Source organism: Carassius auratus, chromosome 2 (genome assembly GCF_003368295.1).
Source record: "Carassius auratus strain Wakin chromosome 2, ASM336829v1, whole genome shotgun sequence".
Classification (NCBI taxonomy): Eukaryota; Metazoa; Chordata; class Actinopteri; order Cypriniformes; family Cyprinidae; genus Carassius; species Carassius auratus.
The window spans coordinates 3,247,452-3,262,759 of record NC_039244.1 but is presented as its reverse complement, the minus strand read 5'-3'; the positions used below and the strand labels follow the sequence as shown (position 1 = coordinate 3,262,759).

The 15,308-nt window shown below is 35.0% G+C and overlaps 1 protein-coding gene and 1 long non-coding RNA gene across 3 annotated transcripts in view; both read left to right on the top strand.

The window, feature by feature from the left end:
• The window catches only part of LOC113112636 (CUGBP Elav-like family member 5), a 125,760-nt gene that overhangs the window by 83,776 nt on the left and 26,676 nt on the right, over nucleotides 1–15,308 (top strand). The window lies entirely within an intron of this gene.
• Nucleotides 4,375–7,768, top strand: LOC113112648 (uncharacterized). The gene is made up of 6 exons (XR_003293463.1): nucleotides 4,375–4,453; nucleotides 5,408–5,428; nucleotides 5,535–5,594; nucleotides 6,756–6,812; nucleotides 6,893–7,067; nucleotides 7,604–7,768. It is a non-coding gene; the product is annotated as an uncharacterized LOC113112648 (long non-coding RNA).

Sequence of the window (15,308 nt, the reverse complement as noted above, 5' to 3'; positions counted from 1 at the left end):
AGCTTGGTGTGAGTGCGCTATAATGATAATATGGTGGACAGTTTAATTTCGAGTAGATATTTGCTGTAAATATTCATCTTGTTTTCTAAACTTTCACCCATTACAGACACACATTATCCTGCAAGACTTCAGAGAACAGAAACAGGATGATGGGACGAATATGAACATCTCATTTTTTATCTCTGTCACTTCCTCTTTGTGTTTTATGAGAGCTGAAATTGTATTTGTGGTTGAAATGAAAGTGATAGGCATAGACACAGTAATTATACATAATGATTTTTCCCAGCAGGCCCTGGGCTGCCCATGCCATTCCAAAGAGACACACTGCAGAGATGTGCAGCGAGAGAGATTCGTAGAAAATTACAGAAAATGGTTTTAATTATTTTGCTTCAATAGCATCTGTCTGTTGCTTTCGTATAAAAGCTCCCTGGGATACAGTACTGACATTTTAAAATCATAATTTAAAAGAAGCACCTTCCACCCTCTTTATTTTTTATGCAAAACAGAGTGATGAAGAGTATTTCTCCATCTGGAGTCGTCAGGCTTTCAGAGCTGTTTTTTGAGATTTATACCCTATCCCATCATGCCTTTGGCCTCCGTGTTTGCTGTGCTCTTCACGCCGTTGGGAGGTATTTTTGGTCAGGTGTAAATTAGCGCGAGACAGAATTTAAAGAGAGAGTGTCTGTACTCTGACAGTTTACAGAATAGAATCACTTCTAATTTGAGAGGTTTTCTGGCGTATTTTCAGTTTCAAGGAATAATTCACCCATGTAATTCACCTTCATATTTCTGCTTTTAAAGTTCAAAGTTCAAATTAGTTCACTTCCAGAGTAAAAGTGCCCAGATAATTTAAGTGAACTAATCCTTTAAACTCTCTATCATGCTTTTTAAAAAAAACAATGTAACGTCACACAGACAGAGTGATTCTTTATTTTATTTTATTTTATTTTTATTTTTTCATTTTGTTAAAGAGCCACACAGATGGGAAATCAAAAATTACCTGTATTACAGTGTATGATGTAGCTGTCCATCAGTGTAAACAATGTGCAAATAATTAAACCAAAAAGTACACGATTTATAAAGTTATTGGCTTCTAAAGTAAGGAGTCGACTCTGAATCGCTGAAACAAGTCGTTATAGATTTCAAAGTATGATTATGAAGTTATGTGTCTGTTTTCTCCCGAGCGTCTTATCAGTATGTGTGCTGTCTGCAGCCTTTCTCTGCACTTATCGTCATGTACAAACACGTCATTAAAATGAACTGTAACTCCGTGAATACTCAACGAAGAGACATGAGAGAGATATCTATAGAAAGCTTGACATGTCTACTTTAAAACTAAACAAGTGCTGCCAAAAACAGATATTCTGTGATAAAGTAATCCATATGAGAACAACGCGATGTCTGTTTTTCATGTCTCCCTTCGTGACCACGCCCCCGCGCTGAACGCGCTATTCAGACTCACACTGAAAGCGTGCAGCTTGAATACACACACACAGAAGAAAAAGCAGCGAGACTGTTCAAGTTTTTTATTTTACTGTTTGCTTCGCGATGAGAGGAATAAGACATAATTCACCCCAAACAGATGCTAACGCATAGTTTACTGTGGAGGTGTGTGCGGAACAACCAATCAAATCTGACTATGTTAGTTGACCAATCAGAACACAGTATGCTACCGAAAGGTGGGGTTTAAGGAAACTGAATCTTTTGAACAGCTTCGCGCGAACCGTTTGGGGATCTCTGAAAATTGAGGTAATTTTAAAATGATATTTTGACAAAATTACAATGTTTTTTTTAACCTTGGATGGATTTAAACCTAATGTACAGGACTTATAAACAGTGATAGGAAGCTTATAATTTTCATCTTACTGGCTCTTTAATTGTTTTGTTTTTGTTTTATTTTTATATGTTTTACTTTGTTATATTTTATGTTCTAATTTACACAATATAACTACAAAACATTGTATTTCATTTTGTCTTATGTTTTATTTATTTATTTTTTATTTATTTATTTTTTGTTATTTTTATTCATTTACTTTATTATTATATATTTGTTTACCTTTATTTATTTGTATATGTTTTGTGTTTATTTTATGTATTATACTTTGTTTTGATCCATATTTAATTTTTAATATTTACACAAACATATTGATTTTATCCCAGTTCTATTTTTTATTTTATTTATTTTTTATTTAACTTTGCAGAACAGTGTGATGGAATTCTTTATACATGTATTAGCTGTGCCGCCAGCTGGCCTGGTAGGTTTGCATTGGAAGTGTATTACAGTAAACAGTTTTCTTTCTTTTTTTTTTGTTCTGTTTATGCAAACTCAGGGTCAGGTCGAAATGATTGTCTTTGGTAATCAACAGCATGCCACAGATGCTGTAAATGGACATTAAAGTGAAAATATCCCAGAATATCCTTTTTATTTACACCAACCTCCTAAACCCATTTTAAGAAAACGCTAATTAAGTGGTACAAACATAAGGCAAATGTTTCTCATTAAAAGCAATGGCTCTCTATAATCAAATGAGTGTTCTTACAACCCTCTGGGTCATAAGAGGACTTAATTAAACAAGCTTCTGTCATTCTTTTGCATGTTGAACAGTTGCGTGCTTACAGCAGACCCTGTACATTCAGCTAATTGAGGTTTGTACAGTCTGGTGCCTGTTGGCCAAGTGTGTGTGTTTCCTGAGATAAATGGAAGATGTAAGTGCTCATCGATCCAGCCGGCATGGAGCGTGAAGGGCACGGAGATGCTCAGATTTACTTCTGCAGAGGGAGCCGTTCAGCTGGACAGCTGTGAGTGTTTCTGAAGAAGAAAGACAATGACAGAAAGTGTAAGGGTGCTTTCACACCTGCCTCATTTAGTTCGGTTGAATCGTACCAGAGTTCATTCCCCGTTTGGTGTGGTTCGTTTGTGCAGGTGTGAAAGCAGCAATCAAAAGATGGACCAAACAAGCTTTCAAACGAACTCTGTAGCGGTCCGTTTGTGGTGAGAACGTGATCCGACCTCGAACAGACCCAACCGCAAAAAGTACTGATAATTTTTGGACTAAACCAGCTGCCGTAGTCAGCTGAGCTGTGCATTATGGGATGAGGAAGTGTTTGTTGACAGTTTGCACTGTATCATTGCAGCTCGTGGACAAACTTGGAGTAGTGAGGAGGTACGGAGCCTCATAGAAATTTGGTCAGATGACCATGAGCATGTCAGAGTTAAGAAGAATTAATGCACGCATCCGCTTGAAGTTACGAGCTGGCCGTTTGCAGTTCATCAGAACATTGTTTTCAAGCCGCATCTGCACTTCATTATAGAAATCTATTGTTTGCATATTGTGGTGTATACAAAAAATTTACTAGGTTATGGCCAGGGACAAAACCAGCCCGTCTCTCTCGTCTCTCCATAGTTGTGTTGTCTCTGTGTTGTTTGCTGGCTTTTCCTCTTATGTTGGAATTTTCCCGCACGTAAATTCTGACCAATCAAAAAGCAGTTTATGAAATACGTCATGGGTGACGTGGATGAGTGATGTGGATGTTGACATGTGACTGCATTTTGGTTCGTTTCAACTGGTTCGGACCAAATGAACTGAACTAGAGATGTGAAAGTACACTGTTAGACTTTGCCGCAATTTTACAGTAACTTACCGCAAAAAAGCCCAGTAAAATACCATTTATCTTATTCACGGTAAACTACTGTAATATGCACTGCATTGTGGGAATTTTGTATGAATTTAACAGTAACTTACTGTATATGGTAATTTACAGTACTTTACTGTTTACGCAAAAGCAGTAGTGCTACTGTAAATGAAGAAGACAGATTTCTATACATACAATTAAATTGTAATCACTGCCTTTGTCATTGTGTCCACAACTTGTATTTTAGGCCTATTAAAATGTCATATGATAATGTTTTATAGTTTTTTCTGTCTTGTTCTGCAGATGAAAATCATAAAATCATTCTCATTTCACACACTGGATGTTAATTTTAATAGTAGCATTTTCTCCAATAAAAAACAACAACAACAACAAAAATAATAATAATAATAATAATAATAATAATAATAAAATAATAATAATAATAATAAATGGAGCAGAAACAATAGGGTCCTCTCACCATTGGTGCTCGGGCCCTAATAATAATAGTAATCGACAACTGGTTCCCATAGAGGCAAATTAGGCATTTTTTGTTTTATTTTTATGCCAGGTAAAAGAGCACAGGTGTGGTGATATTTAAATAGCAATAATAATAATAATAATAATAATAATAATAATAATAATAATAATAATAATAACTTTGCTTAAACCTCACAAATTTTAAATTGTTGCTCACGTGCAAAGCCCATGCAACGACCTGGCAGAATGTAAACTGATGTTTGTGTGACGTGTTGAGTGCGCGCAAAACTGACGTCTCTCAGAGTGGATCACTACCTAGACGCCAGCTGCGAGATTTTCTGAGGTAAGTACCTTTTACTTAACAAATTTATTGTATAAGTTACTTTAACAACGTAATAAACCATTACCAATATCAATTAAATATAGCTACATTTATGAAGAAAGTAAATAATACAATCTAATAGGCTACTATTAACAGGACAGTCTGAAGGAACTTTTAGTTTTCCTCAAAAACTGCCGCTTTCATATCCCATTATGTCATACAGTTAACTGACTGCCTTTTCCAGATGGACCCAATGTAGTATTTACACAAACAATGGTTTTCCGTATTTTTTTACGACCAGTTATGGTATATTTTACTCGTCATTTAAATGAATGCCGTTAAATGTGTGTGACGTTAGGCTATTTAAAGTAACGTTGGCGCGAATTCTCAAACACACTCTCTCGCAGTCTCTCTCCCCCAGTCCACCGCAAGCAAGAGCACACACTCAATTGATACTGAAATAATGTATTGGCGCAATAGATTTGGCAAACGCTCCAGTGTATATTAGTGCTTATTTGTGTTCACTCTCTGGAGAATGGCAAATTAATCTTACAACGCGTTTTGCTGCGGTGAGCATCAATGTAGCCATTCACAGACATAACGTTAACGTTAGTTGTCTGGTCTCTTGAACGCAATGACCTATCAAAGGTGTTCAAGTTAGTCAGAATCTACTCACTGCTCATAACGCCATTTTAATTCAGTTCCGAATTATGCAGGCTCGCGAATCCTCTCATCAACAAAGTCTAGACAATATGTAAGAGGTTTTTTTGACCGACAGCCAACTGAATGCTGCAAACTGGTTCACCGTGCGATTCACTCTGCACGTGACAGAAATATGACATGTTAAAATAGTAACGCTTTTAAAGCAATGTAAAGGCAGACCAATAGATTAACTGAAACATATTAATTGCAAAATATTTTAGATATTCTATGCTAATTATTGGTAAAAACTGATTTTCTTCTCCCTTTTTTCAGTGTTGATTGTCATCTGATTGTGTAAGTGATCCCAGATCTGTGATTTAACATGTTCATATAGTCATTAGCCAATAATCATTGACGAAAAATAATGTTTCTTCTTTTTCTCTTTTCCCTGTGTCAACAGGAGCTAACTACAGCCCAAAGGCTCTTTTAAGAGCCACAAGCACTGAGGATCTTTGGCTTTGTAAGTATATGTTTTGACTATCAGATGCATTACGTGATTAACATATTGTAATGCATAACTTGCAGGGCTTTATACTTACATTTCCTTTTAGGAGCACTTAGGTCATTTTTTTTTTTTTATCTAACCTTAATAAAAATTAAATAAAAAATAAAGTAAAACCCTGCCCTCTATTTAATATTCAGTTTCACATGGAAATACTTCACAACAGTTGTTTGCAACTTTCTGTTCACTGGGACTTTATTGAGGCTCTGAAGGGGCAAGAATGCATTTAAATTTATGATAACAATATGCTATGAGTTTAATGTTTTAAATGGAAGGTTTTGAATATAGAAATATTAAATGGTTTAAATAACTGAAAAAATACTTTAAAAATTAAACAAAAACTGCCAGTAGGGGACAGCAAGTCATTGTCTTTGTCACTGAATGATTCATTCAGTGAGTTCGTTCAAATGGCAGATTTATTCAGGAACAAAGCAAGCGACTTTTTGAATGGGTCATTGACTCACTAGATTTGTTTGAAAAGGCAGATTCATTCATAAACGAAACACCGCTGTGTAGTAGTGGGAAGTTTGGATCATTTTACTGACTCGGATATTTGAGTCTCATTCAGCAAAATTAAACAATCTTTTTCGAGTCATTTCGTTCATTTCGGAATAATATAAATAAAATGGTATGTTAAATATCCCAACACATCTAGAACTTACGAAAATGTTGATTACATTAGTAAAAAGAATACAAAATAAACTATAGGTTAATGCAGCCAAAGCCAAATAATAAGAAACCAAAATGTTTTATTAATGATTAGTTGTTAGGTCTTAAGTTCAGGCTATTGCAGTCTGACTCTGTTAGTTCACATCACCTCCTGATCCGAGGCATTCTTTCCTTTGCAACTTCATATTTATCACGTTGCACTATGCAGAAACAGAAATGATTAGTAAAAAATTTTTCGAGTCTTCGGGTTTGAGTCCTTCGTTCTTTTGTCACATGACCGCTGGTATCTCACATCACAACATTAGATTCGTATTATTAACTGCGTCTGACTGTATATTGTTTTATATTTAGGAATTAAAATACAAAATATTTGCAATAAACATTATCTGAAAAATAAAAGTTCCATCTATATATCATTCAATATCTGAGAATCTTTTTTTTTTCTTTCAGCCAACCTCAACCAAGATGTCGGTTGAGCAGGAGATGACATTGCCTACCACACTACAGGTGATCATGCTAGATATGAGAAATAATTGTTGAGAATTCTATTACAAGAAACAATTTAGCTGAAGATGCCTTTGTTTTAGGGAGTAGTCTGCTGTTTGCAACCTACTGGATGGTCAGAATTGAGGGGAAGGTCTTCTATGAAGCTAACCAACTTCATAACTTTGCCAGTGCTTTCGCTGTCTTTTTCGGCTCCTTTTATGTGTTCAATCTGGAGTATCAGGAGCCAGCATCCACTACACTGGAGACGGTACAGAGGTGAGTAATTCACCACAAAAAACTTGTGTTACTTATGGATTAGTTAACCCAAAATTAAAATTAATGTATTCACACCCCATGTCATTCCAAACCTGTATGACTTTCTTTTGTGTAATACAAAAAGAAGATAATTTGAAGAATGTTGATCGTATATATATATAGTATTTTCCGGACTATAAGTCACACTTTTTTTCATAGTTTGGCTGGTCCTGCGACTTATAGTCAGGACTTATTTATCAAAATTAATTTGACATGAACCGAGAGAGATGAACCAAGAGAAAACATTACCGTATCCAGAGGGCGCTCTAAATAAATGCAACCTATAGTCCATTGCGACTTATATATGTTTTTTTTTCCTCGTCATGACGTATTTTTGGACTGATGCGACTTATATCTTATATCTGGTGCTGGTGCTACAATCTGTAGAACTTTCTGTGTGAGTTTGTTACTACAAGGATGTAATTGTTTTGTTTTGTTTTCTTTATTTATTTATTTTCCCCTTTCTCCCTGTTTCTCTCTCTACATCCCATTTGCAGAAAGGAATTGATGCCACCTGACACCAGTGATCTGCTGTGATTTGTGGAGTGGAAGTTTGGAATTGTTTCTGAAGTGTATTTTTATTGTGATTTTTTTTATTTTATTTGTTTTGTTTTGTAACTTAGTTTTGTTTTAATTAGATTATTTGTTTAAAATAAAATATTTTGTTTGACAAAAAAGCACAATAAAGAATATGTTGATGTACATGGACTCAAGTCACTTTTTTGGGAATTTGTTAAATTCAATAGCATTAATGTAAAATATAAATATTAAAATATTTTTAATAAATTACAATAAAATGACTTATATACTGTAAAATGAAATTGCAGTAAGGGAATCATACTGTAAAATTAAATCACGGTAAGGGCATTTTACTGTAAAATGTAATCACGGTAAGGGCATCTTACTGTAAAATGAAATTGCGGTAAGGGCATCTTACCGTAAAACACATTTACAGGTAAGCTACTGTAAAGGGGACCTTACAGTAACTTACTGGCAATAGTGCTGCCAGTAAGTTACCGCAAAAATACGATAAAAAGTCTAACAGTGTACCTTAAGAGGCATTCAGACATCAACACAAGATTTTGATGGTTTGACGTTGACGCTGTTTAGACAAAACACCTCCTTTAGTATAAGCATCACAGCCAGACATCTGACTTTTAGACCAAGTCCAAGCTAAATCATTGCTTATTCTGATCAATAACTGTCCTTTTATACAGGAAGGGATCGTGCAGTCCTGCAAAACCACTTTTGGCTTTCATCAAAATCCTGCCAACCATGTAACCTTTTCTGAACTAAGCACCTGACACTTTACTGCATAACTGAATGAATCTTATTCAATTCCAAAGTAGCTGTGTATACTGATGAAACTAATTTGTAATTTGCAGATTGGAGTATTTTGTGTGCTGCGTGCATCAGATGCATCTGTAGGTCTGTGATACTGGCAGGTCCTTGGAGATGTGTTGGTACATGAGCGGTTGTAGTTCTCACCATATTTGAGATTTCACCGAGTCCTTTAATAAAGGAGAAAAGTTTAAAAAATCTGCTTTAATCCTTTTCTTGGCTTTCTGACACCTCAGAGAAAAGTGGCTAAATCTGAACTGTACACCCAGAACAGCTGATCACTGTATTCTTGAAGAGTAGAGTGTTAGAGTATTCTAAAAGCTCGTTGAATAGTTCACTCGGAAATTAAAGTTTTATCACGATTAACTCATTTTGATGTGTTTGTCTTTTGTATTCCATTAAAAATATATATATTAAATTATATATATTTTTAAATAAATATTTATCTTTTTACATTTTTTTTATTTGATATTTTTATGTCGTTTTGATTTGTTTTTATACAGTGTAATAAATAAATATATTTTCCATAATTTTATTTTTCTATTTTTTTTTTTTTTATATTTTATTTTTTTTGATTTAAATTTATTTTATGCCAGTAAATAATGCCAGATTGTATTTTATTTAAATTATTGTATTTAAAATTTATTTTATGTAAAAATTAAGGATGTGTGTTTATGATAGTCACTATAATAATCACTAGTCCATTTACAGTTCACAGGGTTTTTTTTTTATGTGTCTTTTTTGTCCCTTAATTGGTACTCAGCTGGACTGCTGTTGTGCATCACAAACACTCAAAGAGAGAGAGGGGCAGCAAATGAAAGTCTTTCATTTTGACACAATCTGATGAATGATAGTCAATTGCAGATGAAGATGGAGGAAGATGTTATAGAATAGACAGCATGATGTCAATAGATTGACTCTCAGACACACATACAACAGTGTCCACACACATCGCCTTGTGTGAGTGTGTGTGTGTGTGTTTGTGTGTTTATATACGTAGTGATTCCCATCATAGCCCATGTCAGTATATGATAATATGAACAAATGAATTCATTTTCTGTCCATATTTGCCATCCGCTCAGACTCATTACGAGCCTCTATTACTTTTGTGGAGCACATCTGTGAGGATCTCTGCTCCGTCATGAGGCCTGTTGTCAGGCAGTCATGAGATGATGGATGGGAGAGCCCGTCCGCTCTGTCTCTTTGACTCCTGTGTGAGTTCATTCATGGTAAAGCGGCATTGGGAATTCACATCTCGACTCGGAGAGGTCTGCGTTTAGAGAGCAGGTGTCAATGCACTAGACATCTTTCAACGCAAAACCACCAAACATCATTTACTGATGGAACTTAAAATTAGAGCAGAATGAGTCATGTTCATATGGAGCTGCTATTTCATGTTGATTCAAATCTATGCTGCTTATGAAGGCAAAGTCTCGGGCTCACATGGAACGAGAGGTTGAGCTGATCTGGTTTTATAGAGGAGAGAGAGGAGGTTTGTGAAGCTCGGCTAGATTTCTCTGCTAAGATGAATATTTGATCCTCCTCACTTCTGAATGACAGTATTTCACTAGATGAGCATTTGCCATTCTGTTTTTAGTTTCTAGGACACAAGCTCTTTTCTCAATACCTACACGTCACCTGGGCCTGACATGATACCAACATTTCAGAAGTTCAGATATGAATACCATACAAGAAGAATATCAGTTTTTGATGCCAATGTGCTGTCGAACTCTGTTCTTTATTTAAGAATTGTAACGTAAATATTAACAAATTAAATGAAAACATTAATGAGAAGCCTACAATTGTTATGCCAAAAAAATAAATAATTATTATAATAATAAATGGCTTTAGGTTTTTTAAGTTAATGATTCAACAATTAGTTAGAAAATGTAGAACAAAGGATCGGATTTAAAACAAAAAAAACTGATTTGTTAAACTGTCACCATAATCTTTGTACTACTGATATTGAAAATTAGTGTTATTTTAGTAGTATTTATTAACGTTTTGAATTAGCGGAATCATATATACATATATAGTTTGAGTAATTTTATTATATGTTTTTGTCATTTTTGTTGTTTTTCTAGTTTTATTTAATTTTAACTTTTTTTATTTCAGTTTTAATCATTTTAGCAGTTCAACTAATATATTTTGGTTTGTTAGATTAATTTTTCATCAAATTTTTTTATTTAGTTTGTCATCTGTCATATACTGTGTGTGTATGTGTGTGTGTGTGTGTGTGTGTGTGTTTATATATATATATATATATATATATATATATATATATATATATATATATATATATATATGCACATACATACACAACATTACTTATTTATTATTTATTTTAGCTTTTTAGCTGTATTTTAATGACCAAAAACAATTTATAATAGTTTTAGTTCTAAATAACAATGAGAACACTGCTCTGTATTTCTGCCATTTCTAAATTTTTCTCTGAAATATGACTAGTTCATTTTTCACGGTAACATTTAAAGAGTTTGAGGTTTCATAAAAAGATGTGCAGGCCACATTCAAACTTTGTCTTCATAAGCAGCATATATTTGAAGATCTGTAGATTTGAATCAAGCAGTTCCATCTATACCAGACTCATTCTGCTCTCGTTTTATGTGTTTGACTGAACTTCCATCAGTAATTGATGTTTGGTGGTTTTGATCAGGGTTTGGGCTAAAGGTCAGAGGTTAATCTCAGGTTTAGCACTCTCCATGCATGGAATGCACCACCTTATTTCTCTCCATGTAAATAAAGCGCTGACTGTTCTCCACACAGATTAAAGGTTTTTCTTTCTCTGTCTTTGTCTGCACACAAACGAGTCGGTTTGATTTCTGTGTCAAGAGCAGGTTTATACTCCCGTCTCAGTCGAGAACAGACACATAAGTCTTGAAAATTCACGCTGTTGTGCAGATTTGTAGCGTTCACCTGCCGGATGGCCTGTCCCGGATCTGCAGCTGTGAGGAGTGTGTCGCGCTCCTGCTGTCTGCTGTGATTAGGGTGAAAAGGGCAGCTCATATATTTCTGTAGGAGTCCGTCTGTGAGATCTTGTGCTTTGAATTGCACCTTTTGTAAGAGTTGTTAATAGCGTCAGGCCAATATTTTAGACTGGTTTAGAATACTTTGATGCTATTTAAAATTATCAGCACAAACTTATAACCATGCAGCTTTGATCAAACTGTTAACCTATGACTTTTAACCAAAACTGTAGAGCATGCACACACACACACACACACACACACACACATACAGTATATATATAGATATATTCCTATACATCTCATATGTGCACTAAGATGGTTATTATTTGTTTTTAAATAAAGAAAACAAAGTAATGATGTGAAATATTCTTATATTTTAAAATAACATTTTTTATTCTAATATATTATAAAATTTCATTTCTTCCTGTGATGCAAACTGTATTTTCAGCATCATTCCTCCAGTCTTCAGTGTCAAATGATCTTCAGAAATCATTATAATATACTGATTTGCTGCTCAAGAAACATTTCGGATTATTGTTGAAAACAAAGGATTATTTGATAAATAGAAAGTTCAAAAGGACAGCATTTAATTAAAATAGAAGTTCTTTGCAACGTTATGAACGGCTTTATTGTCACTTTGGTCAAGATCTATAAAAATCTTTAACGCTGTATAGATGAGGAACAGACGGATGAAGTGTCCGAGCGCTCTAGAACATCTCAGTGTTTCGCTGGAGTCTGTGTCCGCTGCTCTGTCAGCATCAAACACTGTTTGACAGACTCTAATGTCCCCTGATTTATAAATAAGGACTTTTATTTGATCTGCGGCGAGTGTTCTGTCCGTCTGAGGCAAACTGAGTTTACATACTGAGCAAAACAGTGTGCCTATGTGTGTTGTATAATTTAAATGTACCAAAATAATTATTTTTATGGAACAGCATACAGAAAATATCCCAATACCTGACAGATATCACTGAAATAAGTGTCCTGAGAAATCACACCCAGGACCAAAAACACACTATTGTTTGGCCAATCAGAAGACTTGGTAGGTCTTGGCCTGTGTGTCACTTTGAGCATTCTGGTTAGCTACTGTAGCGTCAGATTTGCTGACTTGACTTGATTTTTGGAGAAACAAGTCAGTCTACTTCAATAGCTAATGCTAGAAACATACTTCACTCAATTATTAAAGGTTCTTATGGCATTGATGGTTCCATGGAGTCGCTCCATTCCACAAAAAAAGGTGCTTTAGATTATAAAAATGTTCTTCACACTAAGAAAAAAATATAGTTCTTTTAAGAACTGATCACTGAAAGGTTCTTTGGGGAACCAAAACCCCAGACATTGAAGGCAATTTAGAAATCCCAGACAGGAAAAAGAGGAAATACAGTACATTCACTCATCTTCCAGACCAACTCCACACACACCGCTTCCCATTTTTACTCCAGACCCCAACGGCATTTGTGCGTTGGTGTGTGTGTCCTCTATTGCCGAACAGGTCTTGAACATTAACGTTCCCTCTGGCACAAAGCAGCAGAGCTCAGGACTGCTCGCGTTTAACTCATCCTTGCATCATCTCTTCTTTGCTTTCCCACTTTTCCCCGTGTCTCTTCATCCTCTGCCGTTTCTCCATTCTCTCTTCCTCTGATTTCTCTGATGTGTTTCTCGTCTCTGAGAGTCCACAGAACAATAACCAATGGGTTTTTCCTCACACATTAATGCACATGCTTTTCCAATGCTAGAAAACCTATTGGATAGCTCTGTTTTAGACATCTTTGTAAATGAATAGTTCACCCCAAAATTAATGGGGTGAACTATTCCTTTAAGGCATTGAATCAGTCAGTTTCGAGGTGCTATGGACATGCATGTAAAGCAGCTTACTAGGCTTTGGAACAGAGCTGGTGTGTGTAGATTCCAACGGACCCCTGGGAGGGAGGGGCTAACAGATTAGACTCATGAATATTCAACGTGCTAATGAGAAGCAAATGAGGGGGTCTGTGCGGATAATTAGAATTGTGGCCAGCAGGATCTGGCACAAAAGAGAGAGAGAAATGCTTCAGTGGTCTAATATAAATTGTAGATATGGTGTCTCTGTAGTATGCCTTTATTGATGGATAAGGTAATTTATCTGCATCATCAGCAGTTGAGTGTGTCTGTCAATCAAAGTGACAGTTCCCGAGAGGACAGGTCGCTCTCAAGATGCTGATGTTAAAATACTTTCTTCTGTCCAAGCTTAATATGCAGAGACAACTTTTAAGTAAGGTTGATTTCCCAAAACACTTTGAATGTGCTGCTTACAAAACGCTTCTGTTTGTTTGAGCATCTCATCTAGATGGACAGGATTATCTGTTAGTTTTAAGTGTTTTACAAATCTGAGTGGTTGCACACTTCAGTTTTAACTGCTTTTCATTCAATCAATCTTCCAGCTTTGTCTCAGATGTTTCTCCTAAAATTCCTAAATTGAAAGCCATTCTCTTTCTAGTCAAAAGTTATTTTTATCATTCAGAAAATACTGTCAACACAGCCAGAATGAATTCATTAATTAATGATAAAAATGTTAAAAATCAAGCAATTGATGTATAAAAATAATTTAATAAAAACCTTTGGAAAACAGGAATAAAACTGTTGTATGTAACAGAATGTAGAAATATAGAGCTTAAAAAAAAAACATGGATCCCAGATCATTTGATGAGAAATGTTTGACTTTATTTTGGTAGATCTGATTCTGTGTTTTTACTGTTAACTAAAACTATTCAAATGTGTTTTTGGTCCTTTAAATGAAGCTGAAATAAGAATATATTTGCAAATATTATATATTAATATTATATATTAAGCAAATGTGTAAAAATATTTCTCCATTTCTTTCCACTGCCGGCGAGAAGACACAATTGAGATAACAGAGATGATTTTTCTCCTATGGATCCATTTCTAGAGAGTGACAGCGCAAGTAAACCAGGCTGAATTTCAGCACATTGCCTGTGTTTCACGCAGCGTGTGTGTGTGTGTGTGTGTGTGTGTGTGTGTGAGAGAGAGAGAGAGTGAGGTGGTTTCTCTCATTAAAGACTACAGGTCACAGATCCGCAACACTGCAACTCAACTGCAATAGTCTGCAACTAGCAGCGCAGAGAGACAGAGAGACAGAGAGAGATCTCAAAGACATACTGCCTCTAAAGCCCTGAACACACACACACACACACACACACACACACAGATGATGCAACTTGGATTCAAGGGTAAACAGCAGTGGAAAATGTGTGAGATGTTTGTATATATGAGTGTTTCAGTGCCGAGAGTCTGTTGTTTTAAACGTCGTGCTAGTGTGTGTTTATTTTTCTATATCTGTAACACAAGCTGCGTGTCAACAACAAGACTCAAACACAGGGCACGTACACACTACAGTTTACAGAACATGGAGAAAGCATTGATTTCAGTCGAGCTGCTGCACGGAAAGGACAAACACCAGGATTTGAGACACTCCATCATGTGTCCAAAAGTTCATCTGAATTTGAGAGCTCCAGTTTTAAAAATCTGATTCGACCCAACTCTTGCCACACCCTTAAAATTAGAGCTTTTTATAGAATTCATTTCTAGTATGTTTTAACTACATATACAAAAAAATTCTGTCTAATTCTGTAACATGCTTTACTGTTTTTGTTGTTTTATGTTACATTTAAATTTTAGATTATTTTTATGCATTTTTAAAAAGTATAAATATCTACAATATTTATTTTATTATTTATATACAATTGTTTGTATTTGCATTTTTACTGTAATATTTGTATTATTTAATTCTATTCATAAGTATATCCTACTACAAAAAAAGGCTTATTTTGTGAATGTTTATGTATTTTATTTATTTGTTAAAACATATCTAAATATA